Source organism: Tubulanus polymorphus, chromosome 3 (assembly GCF_964204645.1).
Source record: "Tubulanus polymorphus chromosome 3, tnTubPoly1.2, whole genome shotgun sequence".
Classification (NCBI taxonomy): Eukaryota; Metazoa; Nemertea; class Palaeonemertea; order Tubulaniformes; family Tubulanidae; genus Tubulanus; species Tubulanus polymorphus.
The window spans coordinates 15,078,643-15,089,926 of NC_134027.1; the positions used below are offsets into that span (position 1 = coordinate 15,078,643).

At 38.6% G+C, this 11,284-nt stretch overlaps 1 long non-coding RNA gene across 1 annotated transcript; it reads right to left on the bottom strand.

The window, feature by feature from the left end:
- Positions 1-5,410: 5,410 nt before the first annotated feature.
- Positions 5,411-10,986, bottom strand: LOC141902689 (uncharacterized). The gene is made up of 6 exons (XR_012618915.1): positions 10,868-10,986; positions 9,931-10,104; positions 8,887-8,993; positions 7,916-8,008; positions 6,785-6,904; positions 5,411-5,933 (listed from the first exon to the last, which is right to left on the bottom strand). It is a non-coding gene; the product is annotated as an uncharacterized LOC141902689 (long non-coding RNA).
- Between the last annotated feature and the right edge of the window lie 298 nt (positions 10,987-11,284).

Consider the following 11,284-nt stretch of genomic DNA (forward strand, 5'->3'; position numbering starts at 1 on the left):
CACAATTTTTAAATTCTCTATCTAATTGTACTAGTAAATTATGTGATTTTGAAATTGTAAGTCTTCTAGAATCAACAAATATTCTATATTCCTTTAGATGAAGCAGTGAGTATTAAATTACGTCGCGATACGGGTGCCTCTCAAACTTTAATGTTGGAGAGTCTTTTACCGTTATCTGGTAGTACTTTAATCGGTGAACATGTTCTCATTAGAGGAGTTGGTTCAGAAATAATCAAAGTTCCACTCCACAGAGTTTATCTGGATTCTGATTTAGTTCGCGGTTCTGTAGTTGTGGGCGTTCAGTCGTCACTACCTATTTTGGGTGTATCTATGCTCCTCGGTAATGACTTGGCTGGTGGTAGAGTACACGTTAACCCTTTAGTCACTACAGATCCTCTACTTAATATAGATACTGAAAGTTTAGAGAAAACATATCCTGGAATTTTCCCATCATCTGTAACTACTAGGGGTATGTCACGATGTGCTGATAAGATAATGGGATCTAAGCCCTGTTTAGAAAACAAAGAGTTTTCTAATGAAATGGTAGATTTAAGTGATTCGTTTCTTGGTCGAATTTTTGACGAAACGCCTACCGGTTTCATTTCATCTAATAAAGATGTATCATCAAGGTCAAACCTTATTGATTTGCAGAATGTCGAACCAGAGTTCAAGACATTTTTAAATTCTGCTTCCGATTCAATTGAATCATTAACTGATACGCCTTCTGGATATTATTTTCAGTCTGGAGTGTTGATGCGTAAATGGCGACCTCCAGATGTTCCAGCAAGTAATGAATGGAAAGTTTATCATCAGATAGTTGTTCCAACACCATATCGGAATGATATTCTAAGTTTAGCTCATGAAACTTCGCTTGCTGGTCATCTGGGAGTCACCAAGACTTACAACAATGTCTTAAATCACTTTTTCTGGCCTGGTTTAAAGCGTGATGTTCAAAAATTTTGTGCAACCTGTCGAACATGCCAGGAGTCTGGTAAGCCTAACCAGATAATACCCCCTGCACCTCTTATTCCGATTCCAGCGTTCGGGGAGCCGTTTGCAGAGGTTATTTGCGATTGTGTAGGTCCATTACCGAAAACTAAATCAGGGTTTCAGTATCTGTTGACAATAATGTGTAAAGCAACACGTTTCGCTGAAGCTATACCGTTAAGGAATATAACTGCACCACTTATCTGCAAAGCATTGGTTAAATTTTTTACGCTGTTTGGGTAACCGACATCGGTGCAGTCTGATCAAGGTTCGAACTTCGTATCCAATATATTCCAACAGGTTATGTATCAGCTAGGAATTAAACAAAATATTTCTAGCGCTTACCACCCTGCATCTCAGGGAGCTCTTGAACGTTTCCATCAGACCCTCAAAGCAATGCTTCGAACATATAGTATACAACATGAGAAAGATTGGGATGAGGCAGTACCATTTCTACTTTTTGCTATGAGAGAAGCAGTTCAAGAATCCCTGGGATTTAGCCCTTTTGAGTTGGTATTTGGTCACCAGGTTAGAGGTCCATTAAAACTAATTAAAGAAAGATGGCTTGATAAAACTGATGAAATTAATTTGTTAACGTATATTTCCAATTTCAAAGAACGGTTGTATTCTGCATGGGAATGTGCTCGTATGCACCTAAAGCAAGCACAGGGACGTATGAAAACCTGGTATGACAAAAAAGCTCGTAACAGAGAGTTCAAAAAAGATGATTAAGTTTTGGTGTTATTTCCACTGAAAGGTCATCCGTTTAAAGCTTAATTTCATGGTCCGTATGTAGTGCAAGAAAAGGTGAACGATGTGAATTATATTGTTTCAACGCCTGACCGTAGAAAAGCTACTCAATTATGCCATATTAATATGTTGAAACTTTACATAGATCGTCCACAGTCTGTCGGTATGATTTCAATTGCTGAAAATAATACTAATGAAATATGTATTTCAAACTATATTGAAAATCCATTGCATCTAGAATCTGATTTCGATAATTCTAAATTAGCTACTATTGCACCTGGTTTCAATAACAGCAAGGTAATAAGCAGAAAAAGTATGTCATTTAGGTTCAAAAGAAAAAGATCAATTATTGCAACTTATTAACGACAATAAACATCTTTTTACAGATCAACCTGGTCTAACATCTCATGATGTCGATGTTGGGGATGCTACTCCTAACAAACAGCATCATTATAGAGTGAACCCACAAAAAGGTGAAATTATGAAACAGGAGGTAATTTCTATGATTAAAATGGCCGTAGCTGAGCCTAGTGAAAGTGAGTGGAGTCCTCCGTGCTTGCTAGTACCCAAACCTGGAGGTAAGTGGCGTTTTGTAACTGACTTTAGAAAAGTCAATGCTGTGACTAAGTCTGATAGTTACCCAATGCCACGAGTCGACGATCTTATTGATCGCATTGGCCGAGCCAAATATGTCAGTAAATTCGACCTAACAAAAGGGTACTGGCAGGTACCTCTTTCTGAAAGAGCTAAAGAAATCAGCGCTTTTGTGACCCCCGACGGATTATTTCAATATCGCGTTATGCCTTTTGGCATGAAGAATTCTGCCGCCACCTTCCAGCGGTTAATGAACAAAGTAGTGCGTGGGCTAGTATGTGTTGTAGTATATTTGGATGATATCATTGTTTTTTCCGACACTTGGGAAGAACACCTACAACAAATGAAAAATCTGTTTCATAATCTCACCGAAGCTAATCTAACTGTTAATTTAGAAAAAAAGCGAATTTGGTAAGGTCACAGTTAAATATCTAGGCCATATAGTGGGACAAGGTCAAGTACGCCCCATAGATGCAAAAGTCAAAGCTATAATTGAGTATTCACCACCTTCTAACAAGCGTGACATCATGCGTTTTTTAGGAATGGCGGGATATTATAGAAAGTTTTGTAAAAATTTCGCAAAAGTCACTGTTCCTTTGACCGAGTTGCTGAAAAAGGATGCAAAATTTGAGTGGAGTGAAACTTGTGAGAAATCTTTTCAATCAGTAAAACATTTGTTGATGTCAACTCCTATTCTCGCAGCTCCAAATTTCGATAGACAATTTAAGCTTACTGATTGATCGCATTGGCCGAGCCAAATATGTCAGTAAATTCGACCTAACAAAAGGGTACTGGCAGGTACCTCTTTCTGAAAGAGCTAAAGAAATCAGCGCTTTTGTGACCCCCGACGGATTATTTCAATATCGCGTTATGCCTTTTGGCATGAAGAATTCTGCCGCCACCTTCCAGCGGTTAATGAACAAAGTAGTGCGTGGGCTAGTATGTGTTGTAGTATATTTGGATGATATCATTGTTTTTTCCGACACTTGGGAAGAACACCTACAACAAATGAAAAATCTGTTTCATAATCTCACCGAAGCTAATCTAACTGTTAATTTAGAAAAAAAGCGAATTTGGTAAGGTCACAGTTAAATATCTAGGCCATATAGTGGGACAAGGTCAAGTACGCCCCATAGATGCAAAAGTCAAAGCTATTATTGAGTATTCACCACCTTCTAACAAGCGTGACATCATGCGTTTTTTAGGAATGGCGGGATATTATAGAAAGTTTTGTAAAAATTTCGCAAAAGTCACTGTTCCTTTGACCGAGTTGCTGAAAAAGGATGCAAAATTTGAGTGGAGTGAAACTTGTGAGAAATCTTTTCAATCAGTAAAACATTTGTTGATGTCAACTCCTATTCTCGCAGCTCCAAATTTCGATAAACAATTTAAGCTTACTGTAGACGCCAGTGATTCGGGTGCTGGCGCAGTTTTAGCTCAAGATGATGATGACGGTTTGGGACATCCTTTTTGTTCTTTTCAAAGAAGTGTGTAGCTGCGCAGAAAAATTACTCGACAATTGAGAAAGAATGTCTGTCTATAATCTTAGCTTTAGAACATTTTGATGTTCATACAAGTATGAAAATCTCTCCAGTAGTTAAATTTACAGATCACAATCCATTAAATTTCTTGTATAAGATGCAGAACAAGAATAAGCGTCTCATGGCTTGGAGTGTGCTACTGCAGTCGTATGACTTAGACTTAAGACGCATTAAAGGACGCTGTAATGTGGTTTCAGATGCCCTTTCGCGCTCATAATATTACGTAATAATTAATGTGTAATGTATTGTTGAAATATTCCGAATCGTTATGTTCTGAAGATTAAATATGTGTTTGTTTGTATTTTTTGTCGAATTTTGTAGAATGTATGTAAGTGTATTTTTTTCTAGAAATACATCTCTGAATGTTTTAAGGGTGCGGGTGTTACCCAGTTATTGTATAGTTATTGTATGTATAGTGTTTATTTGGTATTCTGACTTCAGTCTGTTCAGTGTGAATCATTCAGTGTTTATACTTGACTTACCCCTAAAAACTGTACCTATATGAATATCTGTTTACTGACCACTGTCAGTCCCAGCCACAGTACTTTAATAAATGCTCGACGTTGTAATATTATACGTCTGGTGTCGTCGTTAGTTTTATGGGTGTTGTTCGACCCTGGAGCTTGGATCCGAAAAGGAATTGGGTATTTCGGCCCTGGAGTTTAATCCGTAAGAGTACTTAGGACAAGAAGATTATGTGATATTTTGTAATGAATGTGGATGGCAAAGAAATTTATGGGGTGATGAAAAAACTAGAGATATTCTTATAGAACCAAAATTAAAATATCTAGATGAAATTTTGAGGATATTTTCTATGGAAGATCATACACCAGAATATAAGTAATGGCTTGAAAAAATGAAAATGATAGAAAATAAAAATGGTGAAATAACTAAGAAAGATATATTAAAAACAATTATTCCATCAACATGTAACACAAAAGAAAAGAAAATTTATTTATATTTATTGAATTGTAGCGGAAAACGGGGGCAAGGCGGTGCTGCCCTCTCTCTTCGAATATGGGTGTCGTTCTTCTGCTCGTCTCATAAATTCATCGATGTAATCGGCAACCATCTAATTTGTCAGGATGTCTAAACAGGTAAAAATCTTATCTTCTTAGCCCGCTACGGAGTTCGCTCACGTCGAATGATTTCTGGTAGTGAAATCAAAAGGGGAAATAACTAATATCTCGCCGCAAGGGATGATCCTCATGAGAAACCGAGAGAGATAAATATATAAAAATAGCCACGATATGAAAATTCTAATCTAGTGTATACAGATCGTGGCTATTTTTATATATTTATCTCTCTCGGTTTCTCATGAGGATCATCCCTTGCAGAAAGATATTAGTTATTTCCCTTTTTGATTTCACTACCAGAAATCATTCGACGTGAGCGAACTCCGTAGCGGGCTTAGAAGATAAGATTTTTACCTGTTTAGACATCCTGATTACATCGACAAATTTATGAGACGAGCAGAAGAACGACCGCCATATTCGAAGAGAGAGGGCAGCACCGCCTTGCCCCCGTTTTCTGCTACAATTGGTGTCAGAAGTGGGATGATTCTCTTTGAGATTCCAGATTGAGATATTTCTTTTTTATATAGCCTCGCAAGATAACAGATACATATTTTAGTAGATTCTGACAAGTTGCCTTTAGATATAGTCGATAGGTTTAGTATATATTGCTGCATGTAGTTAGATTATAAGCAAGAACATACAATTTAGACTTCGTATTTTATACAGATTCGAAGTCGTTCAAGTCAGCAAAAATGAGTTATCCAGTGACTCGTGCATCGCGTGCTCGCATTATGCGTAGTAAAAGTTCAGAAGATATATCAAGTCCAGACGGTCTTGTGAATAACGAGACGTCGATAACAGTAGTTCAAGGTGATGTAGGTCCTGTAAGCAGGTCCGCATCGTATCGGTCTAGTATGACCAGTAATCCGACAGGCCAAACGTTCTCTGGCGAGAGTCAAGATGGAACATGGTCTCGAAGTAGTGGTTCGGCGGATGTAGGTAGAACAAGTTCTTCCGGTTCCCGCAATATAGAACCAAATGTGATCTGTAAGATAGAACCAGAAAATTATTCAGGTGACGGATCATGGCAAGATTATAGATTAGGATTTGAAACAGTATCTAGAATCAACCACTGGTCAAACGATGTGAAAGCCGATTTCCTACTCGCTTCACTACGAGGCGCGGCTAGACAATTAGTTTGTACCAAGTTGGTTAACACGGAAAGATTAGAGTATCAAGAAATCTGTAAGATTTTAGATGCAAGATTTGGTCCAGGGGATTTCGCAGAAGTCCATCTGGCCGAACTGCGCAATAGAAAACGCAAGAGACATGAGAGTTTAAAAGAATTGGGACAAGCAGTAATAATACTGTGTGCTCAAGCGTATCCTGAATTCTCTTTGATACAAAGAGACAAGCTAGCCAGAACCCATTTCATTGAAGCATTATCTGATTGTGAAATGAGAATGAGATTATGGCAATCAGATGTAAAGAGTTTTGATGAATTGATCTCGTATGCGTTGCGTTTAGAAAGTATATATATATATGATGGAATCATCAAATGATAGGTTTCCACGAGAAACGTATGTAAGACAAGCGATAGTTTCAGACGAGCTTAAGAAAGAAATGGCGAGTTTAAGAGAAGATGTGCGACGTATGTGCAATAGTCGTAGAGATAATCATAAATCTCAGTCGACACCATACAGAGCAAGTAATAACGTAGTTTGTTATAACTGCCAACAAAAGGGTCATATAGCAAGACAATGTACACAGCAGCCTTTAAACTCTCCCGCGCCGTTCAAAAGGGAGTAGGTTCGGCTAGAGTAAATGAAGCAAATCTCCCAAAGAATTTAGAGATTCAAGATAAACAAAAGAGTAATGTTTCTAAAGTATACGTACTGTCTAAAAATGATAAATCACAATCAGCGATTTATTTGTCAGCAGTAGTACACGGAGTGTCTGTGAAGTATCTGGTAGATACCGGTGCTCATAACACAATCATCAGTAATCGTTTGTATACTGAAATTATAAAGAATCACAAGATGAAATTAGAACAATCAAATATACGACTCTATGCGGCTGATCATAGTAGTATTAGAGTGAGAGGTACAGCGATCATTCCCTTAGGTCTATTTGGAAAAAATGTACCTTGGGAAGTGAAAGTGGCTGAAATTAAAGAAGACGCTATTCTAGGAATGGATTTTCTGACAGCGTATGATTGTCATATTCATTTAAAACAGCGGACAGTGACTTGTCAAGGTCATCAAATTCAGGAGGAGTCAATAGCTCCTATTCATGAGAACACAATATTAATTAGATCAACAGAAAGAATTAAGGTCCCGCCTTTATCTGAGATAACTGTGTCGGGCTATATCGAGGAGAAAGATAAACAGTACTTAGGCGAATGGGCGATGGTAGAATCGAACCACAATTGGAAGTTAGGGCCTGAAATGTGTGTAGCACGTAGTGTAGTGGATACAGAGAAATCACAAATATTGGTTAGAATCGTAAATTTAGGCGATCAGCCGCGAGTATTGTATAAAAATACCTCGATGGCTAAAATATCAAGAGTGAGAGCTATATGGTCATAGGAAGGGACAAGTGTCAAATCAGATCAAGTTAATCAAGTAGAGAGTAAAGAATCTCTAGAATATCTAGAAGACTTAATCAAGCGTAGTTGTGAGGGTTTGAGCCCAGAACAATCTAGAAAAGTGCGAAATTCAATTGTGAAATACGCAGATGTATTTGCGAAATCGGATATAGATTTAGGGGAAGCGAAAGGAGTTTACCATACTATAGATACTGGTTCAACGCCACCTATCAAACAGCGATTTCGGCGATTACCATTAGCAAAACAGGTAGAATTAGATAAACTTTTGAAAGATATGATGGATTCCTAAGTGATCGAGAATAGCCAATCACCATGGAGTAGTCCAATAGTATTGGTGACCAAGAAAGATGGTAACCTTAGATTTTGCTTAGACTATCGGGCTTTAAACGAGTGTACAGTGTCAGACTCCTATCCATTACCTCGAATTGATGATACGATAAGGTCGTCATCTGGAGCCAAGTATTTCTGTGGAGCCGATCTTCAGGCAGGTTACTGGCAAGTTCCAGTATCGCCTAAAGACAAAGAAAAGACAGCATTTGTAGTCCCGCAAGGTTTATATCAATTTAGAAAAATGCCTATGGGTCTAAAGAACAGTGGTCCTACTTTTGAGAGACTCATGGAAAGAGTTCTGGAAGGCTTATTGAACGACATAGTCCTAGTTTATCTAGATGATGTCATTATATTTGGCAAAGATTTTGAATCGACTTTGACGAATTTAGAAAAAGTTTTTGAGCGCCTACGAGCAGCTAGGTTGAAACTCAAGCCGAAGAAATGTCATTTCTTCAAAAGTAGTATTGAATTTTTAGGGCACATAGTGTAAGACCAAGGCATTGCTTGTACTGAAACGAAAGTTAAAGCAATTAAAGAATGGCCTCAGCCAGTGACTCCGTCGGGAGTACATTCTTTTATGGGATTAGCATCCTATTATCGTTCGTTTTGTAAAGGGTTCGCTTCGATAGCTAAACCCTTATACACTCTTACAGAAAAAGGCAAAGAATTTAAGTGGTCACCCGAGTGTGACGCAGCTTTTATAAAGATCAAAGAGTTATTAACGTCAGCACCTATATTGGCATATCCGGACCCGAATATATCTTTTATACTAGACACAGATGCTAGCAATACGGGGATAGGAGCAGTTTTGTCCCAAATTCAGGATGGAAAAGAAAGGGTGATAGCATATGCAAGTCGTACGTTAGCCAAGCCTGAAAGAAATTATTGTGTAACGAGACGAGAATTGTTGGCTGTAGTATCATTCATTAAGCATTTTAAATACTATTTGATGGGCAAGCGTTTCACTTTGAGAACAGACCATGCCTCTTTAAAATGGTTAATGTCATTTAAAGAACCAGAGGGACAGATAGCAAGGTGGATATCCGTATTAAGTACTTACGATTTTGAGATCATCCATAGGCCAGGCAAGAATCATGGTAATGCCGATGCATTATCCAGACAAGAGTGCACACAATGCGATCGTATCACAAGAAAGAATGAGGGCGACTGTAATGAAATGAGAAAGAGTAGAGTAAACAACTTAGTATCAGAAAAAGATATAACTGAAACTCAATATACGCAAAGCCAATTTTCTCCAGAGGGTCATTGGCTACCTACGAATATATCACAGGCTCAGCGTAACGATCCCGAGTTCATGTGGATATTTCCGTATATTGAAAGCAATAGTAAACCAGAATGGTCCGATGCGAGCGAATTAGGCAAAGACGCAAAATTCTATTGGGCTAGGTGGCAACAGTTAAAGATTATAGAGGATGTTTTATATATCTGTAAACAGGGAGAAGGATTCAGTGAATCCGTTTTACTAAATTATTACCAAAAGATTACAGGGAAGAAGTTTTATACAGTTTACATAACTCTATAACTGCTGCACATCTAGGGATTCGTAAAACTTTAACAAGAGTGCACGGCCGTTTTTATTGGCATCACATCCGGCAAGATGTAAGAACGCACTGCTTGTGTTGTTTTGTATGTGGTGCTCGAAAGACACCGGCAGTAAAACCAAAGGCTAGCTTACAGTTATACAGAGTGGGTCTTCCAATGGAAAGAATAGCTATGGATATTTTGGGTCCATTGCCTACTTCACGCAACGGAATGACCTATATATTAGTAGTTTGTGATTATTTCACAAAGTGGGTAGAAGCCTATGCTTTACCAGATCGGAGTGCGGAAACCGTAGCGTGCAAATTAGTAGAAGAATTTATATCGAGGTTTGGGGTGCCAAGAATAATTCATACAGATCAAGGTGCTAACTTTCAATCTAGATTGATGAAAGAAGTATGTGCATTATTAGAAATAAAGAAAACTAGAACGTGCGCGTATCATCCACAGTCTGATGGATTGGTCGAACGATTTAATAGAACTTTATTGAATTGTTTGGCCATGACAATCCATGATGATCAAGAAGATTGGGACGAGTGCCTACCTTACGTAACTATGGCGTACAGAGCCACGAAACATGACGTCACAGGCTATTCTCCTAATCACTTGATGCTCGGAAGAGAGGTAGATTTACCAATCGATGTGATTGTGGGTGGACCGCCTTCTTAACAGAGTGTTCCAATGCACGCTGTGTGAGTTTAATTCACATCGAGTGAGCCTGTTAAAAGAGCACGTTGGAAAAGTTCATCCAAAAGATTTAAATACAGTCAAGGGACATTCGGGCAGATTCATACGCACAGTAGAACCAACAGAACGATACGATCGGGAAGTATTACCAGCAATTCCTCGTTCGATAATTCAAAAAGTACCAACAGACGCTAAATTAACCCAACCGGAACCAGTTATAGTAGTACCAGAAATTTCAATTGACGAACTTTTAGAGATAACAGGAAATTGGCAGGAAGAAAAATCAGTCGTTACACCAAGTGTCAGTCCTTTTAACAGCCCACAGAAGACAGTTAGAAAAGAAAATTTACAAACAGAAACTTCGAATCAAGACAAAAGACCATGGACGATTCCATTGATACCAGTAGATGTGACGTCCGACCCGAGAAGAAAGATGGTGGAGCATCGGCACGTAGGAGAGATGTTGGGGGGGGGAATTTGTATTAATCTATCCAGTTGGAAGTAAGGTAGAATGTGAGTTTTGTAATATTTTGAAAAAGAAGTTTTAACTTAAATTGTCATATAATGTAATTATTTTCTGGACGAGGACGTCCAGAGCTGGAGGGGGGGGGGGGGGTAGTGTAGCGTTTGTACAATTGTTGTTATTAAAATGTATTGAATTGTATTGAATATTTAGAGGGGGCGGGCTAGGCATGTGATATGTAGATCTATGTACTGTTGTTAAATTTAAGATGTTTACTGTATAAAGATATTGTGTATTGATATGTTGTATAGATGGGGGTGGGATCACTTACTTAAATTCGTATTTTCAACCGGCTAAATATCCGTTGATTTCGGCCATGCTGGTAGTGTCCGTAGCACGCGAGTGGCGGCGCTATCAGCTGGTGTTGGTTTCTTGTCATGCTAGTTGTTGGGCTAGCGGGGTGGGTCGCTAGGCTGAGCTGCCCGTTGTCATGCTGGGATGCTGGGGTCAACCGTTTATCATTATTTAACGATATTAACTGTTTTACCGGTCGTGTTGACTCCCATCATCTCAGTTTGACAATTGACAGCCAGACCTGGTAAGCATGAGTTGGTTTGTCGGTCAGCTCCGGTCTTTGGCCGGGCTGACCGACCATTCACGTAGTTGGCTCGCTGTAATCAATTCTACTATAATATCTATTTAGTTAGATATAGCCGTCTCCTTTTATCGTTTTTACGATAATCGTGAT